The sequence below is a fragment of the Pseudonaja textilis genome, chromosome 13, assembly GCF_049901715.1.
Source record: "Pseudonaja textilis isolate UNSWEBS1 chromosome 13, rPseTex1.2, whole genome shotgun sequence".
Lineage (NCBI taxonomy): Eukaryota > Metazoa > Chordata > Lepidosauria > Squamata > Elapidae > Pseudonaja > Pseudonaja textilis.
The window spans coordinates 11,150,736-11,164,124 of record NC_142002.1 but is presented as its reverse complement, the minus strand read 5'-3'; the positions used below and the strand labels follow the sequence as shown (position 1 = coordinate 11,164,124).

The following is a 13,389-nucleotide window of genomic DNA, read 5'->3' as shown; positions in this document are numbered from 1 at the left end:
AGTAAAAGATTATTCTATGTAGAGTCTTAAGAATAGCTAGGTCACATGGGGAAAAAAATCTTACTTTGGCCCAGCAGCTTTTAAAACTTAACTTTTGAATGCTTGACTTTTTTAAAAAATAATTTTAATTGGGGTCCTGGGTGCTTTCTGAGCTTGGTTGTTTTCTTGCAGATGTTTCATTACCATAACTAGGTAACATCATCAGTGCTAGAAGGGAAATAGCATTTGCATTGAGGATGTTACCTAGTTTGGGTAATGAAACATCTGCAAGAAAACAACCAAGCTCAGAGAGCACTTTTGCAGGTTAGTTCCTCTGCTCTGGAGAAATACCAGACTGCTTGGTACCAAAGCTCTAAGTTTGTTTTCAAAACATTAACTAAAACTCTTGTCAGTTAACAGAAATCAGCCAAGCAAAAGAATGACTCTGCTCTTTTAACTTCATTAGCTAGTGAATTCTCAGAAGTATGACAAGCAGCAACAGCAGCTGCCTTCTCCCAAATTGTGACACAGATATCTTTATTCCCTTCCTCAGCTGCAGTTTGAGAATCTCTCCTTTTGCTCAAGTCAGCTGCTCCTTTGCTTGACTCAAGAATGAAGATGCCCCAAGTGGTTTTTGGCAGCTGAGTGACAAATGAAGGGATGTTTCCAAAACTGACCTCTGGTACAGTACAGACAAAGGAAAAGGAGATTTAAGAAGGCCATGCCAAAATCTGGCTGGTAAATAACACCCTGACATACTGGCTGGAGTGTAAACTGAATAGACTGTTTTCTACACCTAAATTTACGAGGAATAAAACGGCCGTAACCGCCTACTGCATCAGAAAGGTAGCTCCTTTTTCTCCACAAATAAACAACCACCCACAAGTGCACAGCTGATAAAAAGTACAGCATCAAGACAAAAGTAGAATGTGTTCCTATTGTTCTAAAGGGCCACTTTAAGCCAATCTAGCTATTCAAAAACCAGTTAATGGCAAGCATCATAGAACATAGAAAAACAAGGTTGGAAGGGACCTTGCGAGATCTTCTAGTCCAATCCCCTGCTCAAGTAGGAAACTCTATACCATTTCAGAAACATAGTTGTCCAATCTCTTCTCAAAAACTCCAGTGTTTTTACAACTCTGGAGTCAAGTCATTAAAAGGGAATCATGAAATGAAAGGCAACGGAGCCCAGAGATTATGGGAAGAGCAACAGGCCTGGAAGTGACTCTCCCTAGTTTCTTTGGCGGTAAAGGAGATGGTGGAGGGAGAGATGTACTTTCAGACTTACACAATTCTGTTCAGGTAGCTTCACAGTAACAGAATAACAGAGTTGGAAGGGGCCTTGGGAGATCTTAAGAGTAGTAGACCTTATACCATTCTTGACAAACGGCTGTCCAATCTTCTTAAAAACCTCCAATGTTGAACCACCTACAACCTCTGGAGGCAAGTTGTTCCACTGGTTAATTGTTCTACCTGTCAGGAAATTTCTCCTTAGTTCTAAGTTGGGTCTCTTCTTGATTAGTTTCCATGCATTGCTTCATGTCCTGCCTTCAGGTGCTTTGGAGCAGGGGTCGCCAACCTTTTGGACCTCAGGGACCACCAAACTCATCATTTTAAATCCTGTGGACCAGAGACCCTGGGAAAATCCTCCAAAAAGTCTGCAGGAAAATCCCCCACCCTGTTTTTCTACCGATCATTTGTTCTTTATTTGGGATCGTAGGATACTATCTCCAGCTCCATTCTCAGGGGGAGGAGAGAGAGAGAGAGAGAGACAGACAGACAGACTGACTGACTTTTGGCTTCATGCAAAGGAAAGCAGCAGAAGTCTTTCTTTCTCTCCCACAAACTCCACCAGAAATGAGTCTTTGCTGGTGCAACCTTTTGAAGCAGGATGCCTTGCAGGGTCCCAAAGACTCATTTCTGGTGGACTTTGGGGGAGCGAAAGAAAGACTTTTGCTGCTTTCCTTGTGTGCAGCCAAAAGCAGAAGAAGAAAGAAGCAGAAAGAAGCAGTCTGGTGGCCAGGCGAGACGCATGGGACAAGTTCCCCCCTCCACCCTTTCTGCCCTTCCCCTCACTACCTCGTGTTGTTCTCAATGCAAGTGACCGAAGCCTTGTGTTCCCGCAGGCCATGTGGGCAGCTCAGCCTTGTGTTCCCACACAGCCTGGATTAATTGCTTTGGGGGTGACATTTCTCTGCGGACCATCAAAATTTTCTCACGGCCCACCAGTGGTCCCCGGCCAACTGGTTGGCGACCACTGCTTTGGAGAATAGCTTGACTCCCTCTTCTTTGTGTCAGCCCCTCAGATATTGGAACACTGCTCTCATGTCACCCCATTCCTTTTTTTCATTAAACTAGACATCATTCTTCATTCTGCCCTCCCCGGCTGCAAATAAGATGGTCAAAGGAACATCTGAACATAACTTCTTAGGACTCTCTCCAAAAAGCGTTTGAAATGTTCTTTGACAGTCTGTCTGGGAGATTTATTTTCAAATCTAGATCTCTTGGTTTCCAGCCTCACCAACACTTGGGTCTTTTTTTTACTGTAGATACCATTCCTCCTGAAATTGTCTTGACTTTTGAGTCAGGTTGGATGCATTGCCGGCTGCCATTCTGTTGAAAGATGACAAAACCAGTCCTCCATATCCATCAGCTCAAAAGAAGCCTTGGGTCATATGCTTTTTCACTGCTCTCATACTACAGGAAATCCTGGACGGCTTCTAGATATTTACTCTATCCTAAAAAAATATCTAGGTGGATAGCATGAGCTCTATCTGTCACTTCTCTCACATATCTGGCTTGCCCTATTCTCTGTCTCTCTCTATGTACCATCTGCTCTGAATATTTGTTATACACTTTTATCCTTACATATGTTCATTTTTACTAGCTTGTTTCTATCAGAGTGTTGTCCGCATGATCATAATAAAGGCTTGATTTGAAGTAAGGGTCAAGATTAGATTAGATTAGATCTCCACCTCAGAGTCAATGTTACTGAAATTTGGGCCATTGCAAATATTAACTGGTCTTACAACAGAGCAATCTGAAAACAGAAAACATCTTTAGTTTTAGAGTCAATTTACAGCTGCTCCTTGTCATTATAGGAATGCAAGGAAAAACATACATTATGACTTATACAATGTATATATTTCATTCTTAACTTTGGTCATTTAAGAAACATGGTCATTTTAAATGGCATTCATAAAGTCCTTGGAAGTTCAAGATAATTTTTCAGGCACCACAGTTTAATAAAGAGACAGAATTTTTTTTTGAAATCTCACACAATAAGGCAAGGGAAAAAAATTAAAAACAAAGTTAAACAGGTCTCAATGCCACATCAGGGCAATGTTCTCAGTCCTTGGGTATCATGAAATTTCAAAAGATTTTATCCAACCCAGCAGCCTGAGAGTAAGACATATGCTAGCCAATACCATTCAAATACAATACTCAAGAAACTCAAACTATTCCGAAGTATTTCTTGATCTGTAAAATACTTAGTACTTTGAAGAATGTTCTGGGGAACTGTGACCTTTTTAATCACTTTAAAAAGTTCAAGGCAAGAAATATCAATCATCTTGTAAATGCAGATCTAGCATGATACACGTCATTTAACAGAATAGCAGAGTTGGAAGGGTCTTTGAAGGTCTTCTAGTCCAACCCCCCTATGCAAGCAGGAAACCATTTCAGACAAATGATTGTCCAATCTTTTCTTTAAAAACTTCCAGTGTCGGAGCACCCACAACTTCTGGAGACAAGCTGTTCCAATGGTTCTAACTGTCAGGAAATTTCTCTTCTTAAAATCTTCCAATTTCCATGGATTAATTGTTCTGCCAGGAAATTTCTCCTTAGTTCTAGATTGCTTCTATCCTTCATTAGTTTCCAGTATTAAAAGCTGAATTTTAACCCTAACAGACAGGCACTGGCTTAAAAAAATCAAATTTACATGTCGAATGAATATTAAGCAGTCTCAGTTCAGAAGATTTCAATTTTTTTAATATACAAGCTGGAAGCAGTTATTATTACACTCCAGGCTTCAGGTTATCCATACATGACAGCACAAGTACTGTAGATATATATGATCAACCAACCAAAAACAAGTCAGAATTATTTTTTGTTTTTCTAATTTTAAAAAAGAAGGCATCAACATCATTTGGCGGAAAACAGTGCTAAACTATTCCCATCGTCCCATTTTCTCTTCCCTAAATCGGTGGCTTGCCCAGGAAGAAAAATAAATGGAAGGCAAACATTTACCTGCTTCCTCAACAAACTGCATTAAATAAAAACCCAGAAATGAAATTGTACATCTCCTTTGTTGTTCCCTTTGACTTCCAGTTTCCTAGTTTTCATCACTGAGAGAGCAGCTATAACAAGCAAGATCCCTGTGACCCATAAAATAGAATAAAAATAAAATTGTTTCCCCCAAGATGCACAAACCAAGCTATCAAATAACAAAGCAGCTTATTACGCCACCTCGGAATAATAATAAAAAAAATTATCTCATTATGTTGTTATTTTGTCAACACAGGAGTAACTGATATCTAAATCCAGCCGATTCTTTTAATTAAGTGATGGTTCATAGACTACTGATGTGGCATCTCCACATGAGATTTTTGAAGTGTTCCTTTTCCATAAACATGTGTTCCTTTGCCAAACTAAGAAAAGAGATGGCAAAAATCCAAGTAAACATTTCTTTAAAAAAACAAACCAGTGGAGCAATATATCTACAATGCCTCCTGACACAGATGACCCGAGAATAGTCTTTAAAGATAATTCTTTAAAAAAACACACACACCTGAAAATACAATCAATGTGGATCCCATTTGGACCGCACATTAGATGAGCAGCTTACTGGGATCCATACATTAAAACAACATATCTCCTCTGCAGTCAGAACCCAAATATTCTATATGTATAAAAGCGAAATACCACTCATGTATCATTGCAAAATCTCCAGAACCGTAAAGCCTACAAAGTTGAAATTTGGCACGTATGTTCCTCTTGGCTTTTAGGTGCTCACTAAGAAAGGATTTTTTGAAATGACCATCAACAGCGTTAGTATTTCCTATATTATTATTAACACGCTCTGATGCTAAGGAGTTCTATTCCCCCTCCCCACCCGAAAAGAAATCTCTTCCAAATGCAAAACACTAAGCAGAGGGGAGAGAGGAGTTTCAGTTTCAGAGTAGCAACCAACTTTAGTACAGAACAGTTGAGGTAAGCCACGCCCAGGCTCCTTGCTGTCTCCTTGCTCATACAGCAAATACTGTTTCAATTTCCAAACAGCCCTCAACTCTCTCACACACTGACAGGACACTAGCCGGATGAATACTGATGGATAGACAGAGGCAGAATTTTTTCCCCTTATTTTCCTCCTCAAAAACTAAGCCTGATCACACAGTTTTGTAGCGAAACATGGGTATAGAGCTAGTTATATATAACAGGTCTGCTTTGCTACACACGATCTTAATACAGGTAGTCCTTGATTTACAACAGTTTATTTAGTGACCGTTCAATCTTACAATGGCACTGAAAAAATGTGACTTATGACCATTTTTCACAGTTACGACCTTTGCAGCATCCCCGTGGCCAGGTGATCAGAATTCAGTGCGCTTGGCAACTTGTTCATACTTATGACAGTTGCAGTGTCCTGGAGTCACATGTTCCCTTTTTGGGACCTTCTGATAAGCAAAGTCAAGGGGGAAATCCAGATTCACTTAACAACAGTGTCCCTAACTTAACGACTGCAGTGATTCGCTTAACAAGGGTGGTAAGAAAGGTCATAAAGTGGGGCAAAACACACTTAACGAGCATCTCACTTAATGACAGAAACCTTGGGCTCAATTGTGGTCGTAAATTGAGGACCACCTAGAATACCCAGCCCTGGATTGTTGTTGTTTTTTAATCAGCTTACACACCTCAGGGTAAGGATATTGTCAAAAACAAGTCCAGGCATAGACCATAGGAAAAAGGCCTGGCATACTTGTGAATTTTATAGAGATAGTTGCCAACCACCCGTGCTTTTGTCAACAAAGACATGGGAACAAACAGTCTAAAAGTATCTGAGAATTTTTAACACATCCAGTTAGGTGTCCAGGAACAATAACAACTCCAAGACAACAACAACAACCCCTCAATGAGCCATTTTTCAAGTCTGCAAAAATGGCAGATATGGTAAGAAAACAGAATATTTAATGCTACATTTACTAACTGGCAAGAATAACGTTATGTGCAAAATTGAAAAAAGAATAGTATGCCACTAGAGGAAAATGTGATAAAAAAGATATTAGAATGTGCCAAGATGGACAAGCTGACCATGGAGATAAAAGACAGAGAAGAAATGGATTATTACTTGATGTGGAATGCATTGTATGACTGGCTAAATAACAGATATAGAGATGAATAGAGAATATGACCATAGGATAATTAAGGTAAATGTTATAGTGGACAGAGATAGATTAAGGAATATAGATAAATGTACAGATAGTTAAGATTTTATGTAAAAGTATGTATATCGTCACAGAAGCATTGCAATGAATGGAAATGATGTTGTATATGAGAAAAATTGTTTAATAAAAATTAATAATAATAATAATAAAGGCAGGTGTTGTGCTCAGTAGCAGAACACAGTTAAGTGCCCCAGCCATCAGCCTCTTCAGCAAATCTCTTGTAATACTTTTGTGTTGGGATATCTAGCAAGTGAAGGGAAATGGCATATCCACTTCTCCTTCTACTCTCCCCCACCCCTCATCCGGGGCACTTTAAAAGAAAAGAAGAGAAAAGAAAGAAAGAAAGAAAGAAAGAAAGAAAGAAAGAAAGAAAGAAAGAAAGAAAGAAAGAAAGAAAGAAAGAAAGAAGTGTGGCAATCCCAATCTAAAAGCAACTTTTCTAGCCTGCCATAATTTTAGTCTGTCACTTGGGACAAAGAATCTTATCTATGTTTGGATATTCCAATTAAGGTTCCACTGCAGAAATAGAGAGAGACAAGAGCAAATGCTTAGGGGAAAAATTAAAGAGATTTCTTACTATGCCAACTGGTTTTTTTTCTCTTTACTATATTCTTACTTTCTTGTTTCCTTTGCACGTTTTACTCATCTCATTTACTTTGCATTCGTTGTTAACAGTTGCAGTTATAATCATTAATACATTCATTTAAAGAAAGAAAAAAAGAAATGTCAGAAAGTCAGCAATGCAGGTTGCTTTGAGTTCCCACCCGCTGTTGAATCCTCCAGTCTTTTATATTTAATGCAGCACACAAAGTTGTGAAATAACCAGTGCATAGCACTTCAGAAGCGATTCCGAACAAGCAATTGTAGAAGAACATGAGGACCTCTCTGTAACTTTTTTTTAAAAAATGCATTGTTTTATTGGGATCCTGGAAAACTTCTATACGCTTTGATGCAACGTTCCAGAATAAAATCCAAAGTATTATATATACCCAGCCTTTCAGCTTGAGGGCAAAATAGCAAACAATAATCATTTTTGACACTAAAATAGCAATGCTCAAAGTACAAATGTATTGATGCTTTGTTGATAAGACACAATTGGCTACTTTGCTCAAGCTATAAATTATACTTCGCCACCCACAATGGCTGGATTCATATAATATGCTAAGCCTAAATCAAACTCATTACAGGCTTAGTGCAATGTGTGAATTGAGACATTGTCTACTGTGAACACTGGGGCTGCAGAGAAAATAACAACAAATATAGATATTTGCCTGTTACCTGATGGCCTACCAATGCTTATGTAAATATAAACTGGAGTATTTCTAAGGTACCTCAAAACCTTATTGTCCCAGAAGACTATCATAAACACCTCCAGAGGCTTCCAACAGCATAGTCAAAAATAAATTTCTCAAGACATCATTCAAAAAAATAACATAGACATAATTCTCAACATGAAGTCTGCAATCCCAAACCTACCTAAAAATAAATAAATAAATAAACACACACACACACACACACACACACACACACACATATATATATAGGAATCAGAGTAGAGCTGGAAGGGACCTTGGAGGTCTTCTAGTCCAGCCCCCTGCTCAAGCAGGAGACCTATACCATTTCAGACAAGTTGATGAAACACCCACAAATTCTGAAGGCAAGTTGTTCCACTGGTTAATTGTTAGGAAGTTTCACCTTAATTCTAGGTTGCTTCTTTCATTGATTAGTTTCCATCCATTGTTTCTTGTCCTGCCTTCTGGTGCTTTGGGAAATAAATTGATCCCCCCTTCTTTGTGGCAACTCCTCAAATACTGGAATACTGCTATCGTGTCTCCCCTAGTCATTTTTTCCCCTCTAGATTAGCCAAACCCAAATCCTGCAACCATTCTTCATCAAGCCTTTAATCAACTTAGTTGCTCTTTTCTGCACTTTTTCCAAACATGTCTCAACATCTTTTTTGATAGCAGAAAACCTGGAGCAAACATAAAGAAGCAGTCCCACTGAGATGGGCATAATCAAGTTTAATAGATTATAAATACTGTATAAGTAGCTCTCGGCTTACCAATTATTTGTTTAGCGACTGTTCAAAATTGCAAGAGCCTGAAAAAACTTATAAGCAGTTCTCACACTTAATTATAGCCACTGCAAAGAAGGCCCAACAGTGCCTGCACTTTCTAAGGTTGCTTAAAGAGTGGTTTGGGTGAGAAGTTGCTGGTTACTTTTTACCGTTCTACCTTCGAGAACATTTTGGCATACTGTGTAACGGTGTGGTAGACTGGATGCTCTGCAGTGGATAGGATGCTCCAGAGAGTTATAAACACAGCACAAAAAAAATCATCTCTTTCTTCTCTGGAAGAGATTGCGAAGAGCAGACTCCTCTCTAGAGCACAAAAAGTCTCCACAGTCCGTTCTCATCCTAGACATTCATATTTCGAACTGTTACTATCAGGGAGACGTTATAGGTGTCTTAAAATGAGGACTAATAGACTGAGAAACAGTTTCTTTTCCAAGGCAATAATTGTCTTGAATCAAACAGTGCATTTGTGATTTAGTCCTATTATTATTATAATTATTTTAATTTTTAAAACTCTGTAGTGTAATTGTGATGTGGTATTTGGGGAACTGTGCTGGAGTAGCTTTCAAATTTTGTTGTATTTGTGGAATACAGTGACAATAAAGGTATTCTATTTCTATTCTATTAACAACTATTGCAGCATCTCCACAGTCAGGTGCACAAAACTTCAGGCACTGGTAACTGGCCATCTCTTTATGACAAATGCAGCATGCCAGGGTCACAGGATTGCCATCTGCAACCTTCTCAGCTGGCTTCCAACAAGAAAAGTCAATGGGGAGGCAGCGAGATTTGCTTAAGAAATCCATGCTTCAATTAACAACTGCAGAGATTTCCTGAACTGTTTGGGGGAAAAAAGGTCATAAAATGGGATGTGATTCACTTAACCACCTGCTTCTTAGCTACGGACATTCTGGTTCCAATGGATGCCGTAGGTTGAGGACTACCTATAATCATCATCAGGGTTATCAAGGTTCCAAATGCTGGATTAGAAGAAGAGACCGCCCAGAAATTGAGGTTAGAATCTCAGACTTAGAAAACCAGTGGTGGGATTCATTTTTTTTTACTACCGGTTCTGTGGGCGTGGCTTGGTGGGCGAGGCTTGGAGGGTGTGGCAGGGGAAGGATACTGCAAAGTCCCCCAAATCCCTCCCCACCCCACTAACCTGCTTTCCAGCTCCATTCTCCTGTGCAGGGCAACCAAAAAAGACCCAGCCAATCAGTTGGGACTCGGGAGGCGGAGAATAGATGGGGCTAGTGGGGCCAATCAGAGGTGGTATTTGCTGGTTCTCTGAACTACTCAAAATTTCCACTACCGGTTCTCCAGAACTGGTCAGAACCTGCTGAATGCCACCTCTGTGTCATGGGTGTAGAATACAGAATAACAGAGTTGGAAGGGACTTTGGAGGTCATCTAGTCCAACTCTAGCAGGAGAGTCTATTCCTAGGATCGAACTGACAGCCTCCTGATTGTGAGATGAGAACTCTACCTCCAATGGCCTCTTCCAGTTCTAGACTTCTATGAAAGAGGACGGACAGAAACTACAGCGGGGCCTAAAAAAGCTGCTCTTAGGAATCGCTCGCCCTGCCTGGAGAGCTGAGGTTGCTTGTTGCAAACAAAACTCCCCAGCAGAACCATGGCTAAGTGCTCCACGGATGTTAGTCACCTGACTGACTCATCCGCTCTCAGGGCAGGGCACCTAAGGACAACAACAACTTATTTAAGATTCAATTCACTTCCGTCATCTTGTTTATTAGATGGGGACCGAGTGTTGGCTCTGTCCCTTCCAAGATCACATCTGAATTATTGCCTTTAAAAAAAAACCCAAAACCCTTTTCCTTCCTTCTCTACCTCTGTAACAAGGGATGGCCACTTTCGTAAGGTTGAAAGGAGAAGCCAGGGATGGGCAACCAGCTGCCTTCCTCATCGGGCTTCAGGCTGCCATCCCTCACTTCTTTTCAACCTTATGAAAGCGACCGTCCCTTATTATAGAGACCCTGCAGCCTCAATGCTGTTTGCAGGACCCCTCTGAAAACAATGGAGCTATTTCTCATACAAAACATAAAAACTGAAAGGCCAATCTTAAAAATCTGAGCACAAAGGGCTTAGGAACTTGAAAAATAAATAAATAAAGGGATTTTGTTTTGGATTATCACTTTGTTCCAGGATTTTAGAACCTGGTCCTTGTACCCAAATTTACTCTCTACTTAGACCTTTGCTGGGTCTAAGGCAAGGGTTTTCAAACTTTCTCAAGTTTTTGTGGATTTCAACTCCCAGAATTCCTGAGCTAACATGACTAGAGGAGGAATTCTGTGAGTTGGTGTCCACAAGTCTTAAAGCTGTCAAGTTTGAAGACCCCTGATATCTATCTATCTATCTATCTATCTATCTATCTATCTATCTATCTATCTATCTATCTATCTATCTATCTATCATTTGTCTCTAATCAATACCTATCTGTTAATCATCTGTCTAAAGCTGTTGAGTTTGAAGACCCCTGGTCTAAGCTCTAAGCTAAGGGAATCTTCTCTGTGCAAATTACCCTGTCCCCTCTCTAGTACCATTTTTCCCCATCCATCTGAAGCATCCTTTACAGATGTGTGTGATGCTCTTACGCCTCTCTAAACATGCATGTCATTTTTCTGGTTGCAAAAGAGGAGAAAAAAAGAATGGTTCTGCTTCTTCTTGCTCCCTGGCTGGGTTTTCCCCACCTTCAAAGTTGAGAGATGTTTCTTCCCAGCCCTAGAGGAAGCTATTATGGGATGGGAAGAGTTTGCTTCTTTGCATGTTTTCCCATTTCGCCTTCAACTTCCCTGTCTTTTCTTCCAGCTTCTTAAAGCGGGGTATTTATCAGTACTGAACGCTGAGAATAACTTCGTCCAGTGGAAACCAAGTTGGCAAAACCAACTCATCCCATGGAGTGGGTGAACTTCACAGATGCAACTCCACCCCTCTCTCCTTCCCACTTCCTTCAGACTCAGGTTTTGGTCAGGAAACACACAAAGAGAAAAACCCCACACTTGGCCTTAAATGTTTCAAAAGTGACCTTGCCACAGCCCTCCTTTCTCCTCTGCTCTTCCTTCCAAGACCACTCTTTTAAACAGCTCAATCCAAAAACAGCTCCCCACCCCATATACACACTTTCCCTATTAAATATTATATACTATACACATTTGCCTACCATCCGTCCTACTGTTCCCATTTATCCATTTATTTGTACTCATTTATTATGTATATACTTATACCTCTTTATAGTTATATGTTCTATATGTTATGTTCATACTTACACTTGTTTTCTCATACATGCTTGACAAACAAAATAAATAAAAAATAAAATATTTGTGATGTGTGCAGACCAAAAAAACAACAATCTATATATCCCCTTATCTTTTTCCTGGAATCTGACATCTCTGTAAGCCATTGCCTTCTCCTTGCACAAGTTTCTAAAGGTCAACAACTCACAAAACTTTCTCAAGCCGGGGAGCCGCTTTACTATGTCATAAGCTGTATTTACTACACCCAACCGGGCCTGGCTTCACACAACCCTCCCCAACTAACCAACCCCAACCGTTGCATTCTTGCTCCCTTCTGAATGCACAAAACCGAAAAACACACCGAGGGTCCATCAGCTACAAATAATTGACTGCGCTGTTAAAAAAAATATTTCTACTCCCCACTCCCAGCCCAAACCGTTTCACTCACTCTTGCTTGCGCCGAAAACATCATTTCTAGCCAAGAGGCTCAGCACGATTTTAGGCGGATCCTAATAACGCTGCTACCCACCTCCAGATTTAATTGCATTTATGGGGTACAAGAGGGGAAGAAGAGCCTGGGGCTTCCCTCCTTAGGTTTTGTGTGTGTGTGTGTCCCACTTTTCTCTGGAGAGGGCAGTGCAGACCACTCAACTACCCATCCCAACCTTCCTTAACTCTTAACGAACGGGGTACAGGAAGGGAAAGAGAGTTGGGTCAATGTTTCGGCATGCATGTGTAGGACAAACCGCGAATGTAGGCTTGTCTAGGCTCGTGCATGCAACGGGGAGGGTGTAGAAGCGTGCGGGAGGAGGGGCGTGTTGGAAAAGTGGGGAGGGTGGAAAGGAGAAAGTGAAAGGAAATGGAGAGGTTCCCCAGGCCCTTCTTGGAATGACTGGGGGAAGGGGGGGCAAGACAGCAAACTAGCAAGGAAGACCTGGCTCCGCGCAGGCGCACTCCGCTCACCTGACTGCCGCCGCGGAGGGAGGGAGGGAGGGAAGGAGGTAGGAAGGGCTTGGTGGTCTCGCGCCGCGCAAGCCGCCGCTTTTATCCGCGTCTCCGCTCTGACTGCCCCCCCTCCCGCCGCGCAGCTCTTCCTATTTTCCTTCCTGCCTCCTCAAGCCCCGCCCCTGCCGAAAGCAGCAACGCGGGCGGGCGCTGATTGGCGAGAATCGAGCGGGCGGGCGAAAGCGGACACGTGCCGCCCGGGAGAAGGCGGTGCCGTCGCTTTATGGTCTCTTTCTTTCCTTCTTTTTTTCTTGTTCTTTCTTTCTTTCTCTTGTTCTTTCTCTTTCTCATTCTTCCCTCCTTTCTTCCCTTCTTTCTGTCTTATTCTTTCTCTCTCTTTTTCTCTCTTTCTTTCTTCTCTCTTCTCCTCTCTCTTTCTCTTGTTCTCTCTCTCTCTCGTTCTTCCCTCCTTTCTCTTATTCTTTCTCTTTCTCTCTCTTCCTCTTTTTCTCTCTTTCTCTCATTCTTCCCTCCTTCCTTTCTTTCTGTCTTCTTTCTCTTTTTCTCTCTCATTTTTCTCTCTCTTTTTCTTTTTCTCTTTTTCTCTCTCATTCTTTCTCCTCTTTCTCTTGTTCTTTCTCTCTTTCTCTCATTCTTCCCTCCTTTCTTCCTTTCTTTCTGTCTTCTTTCTCTTTCTC

The 13,389-nt window shown here is 41.0% G+C and overlaps 1 protein-coding gene across 4 annotated transcripts in view; it reads right to left on the bottom strand.

Moving 5' to 3' along the window:
- ZFAND6 (zinc finger AN1-type containing 6) overlaps positions 1–12,813 on the bottom strand; it is a 55,756-nt gene extending 42,943 nt beyond the window's left edge. For 3 of the 4 annotated variants that reach the window (XM_026709578.2, XM_087941368.1, XM_087941369.1), the window contains exon 1: positions 12,710–12,813. The gene's annotated coding sequence lies outside the window, so the exon portion shown is untranslated. Of the gene's footprint in view, positions 1–12,194 lie in introns of all 4 variants that reach the window. The other variant, XM_026709576.2, reaches the window with a different exon arrangement.
- Positions 12,814–13,389: the final 576 nt, after the last annotated feature.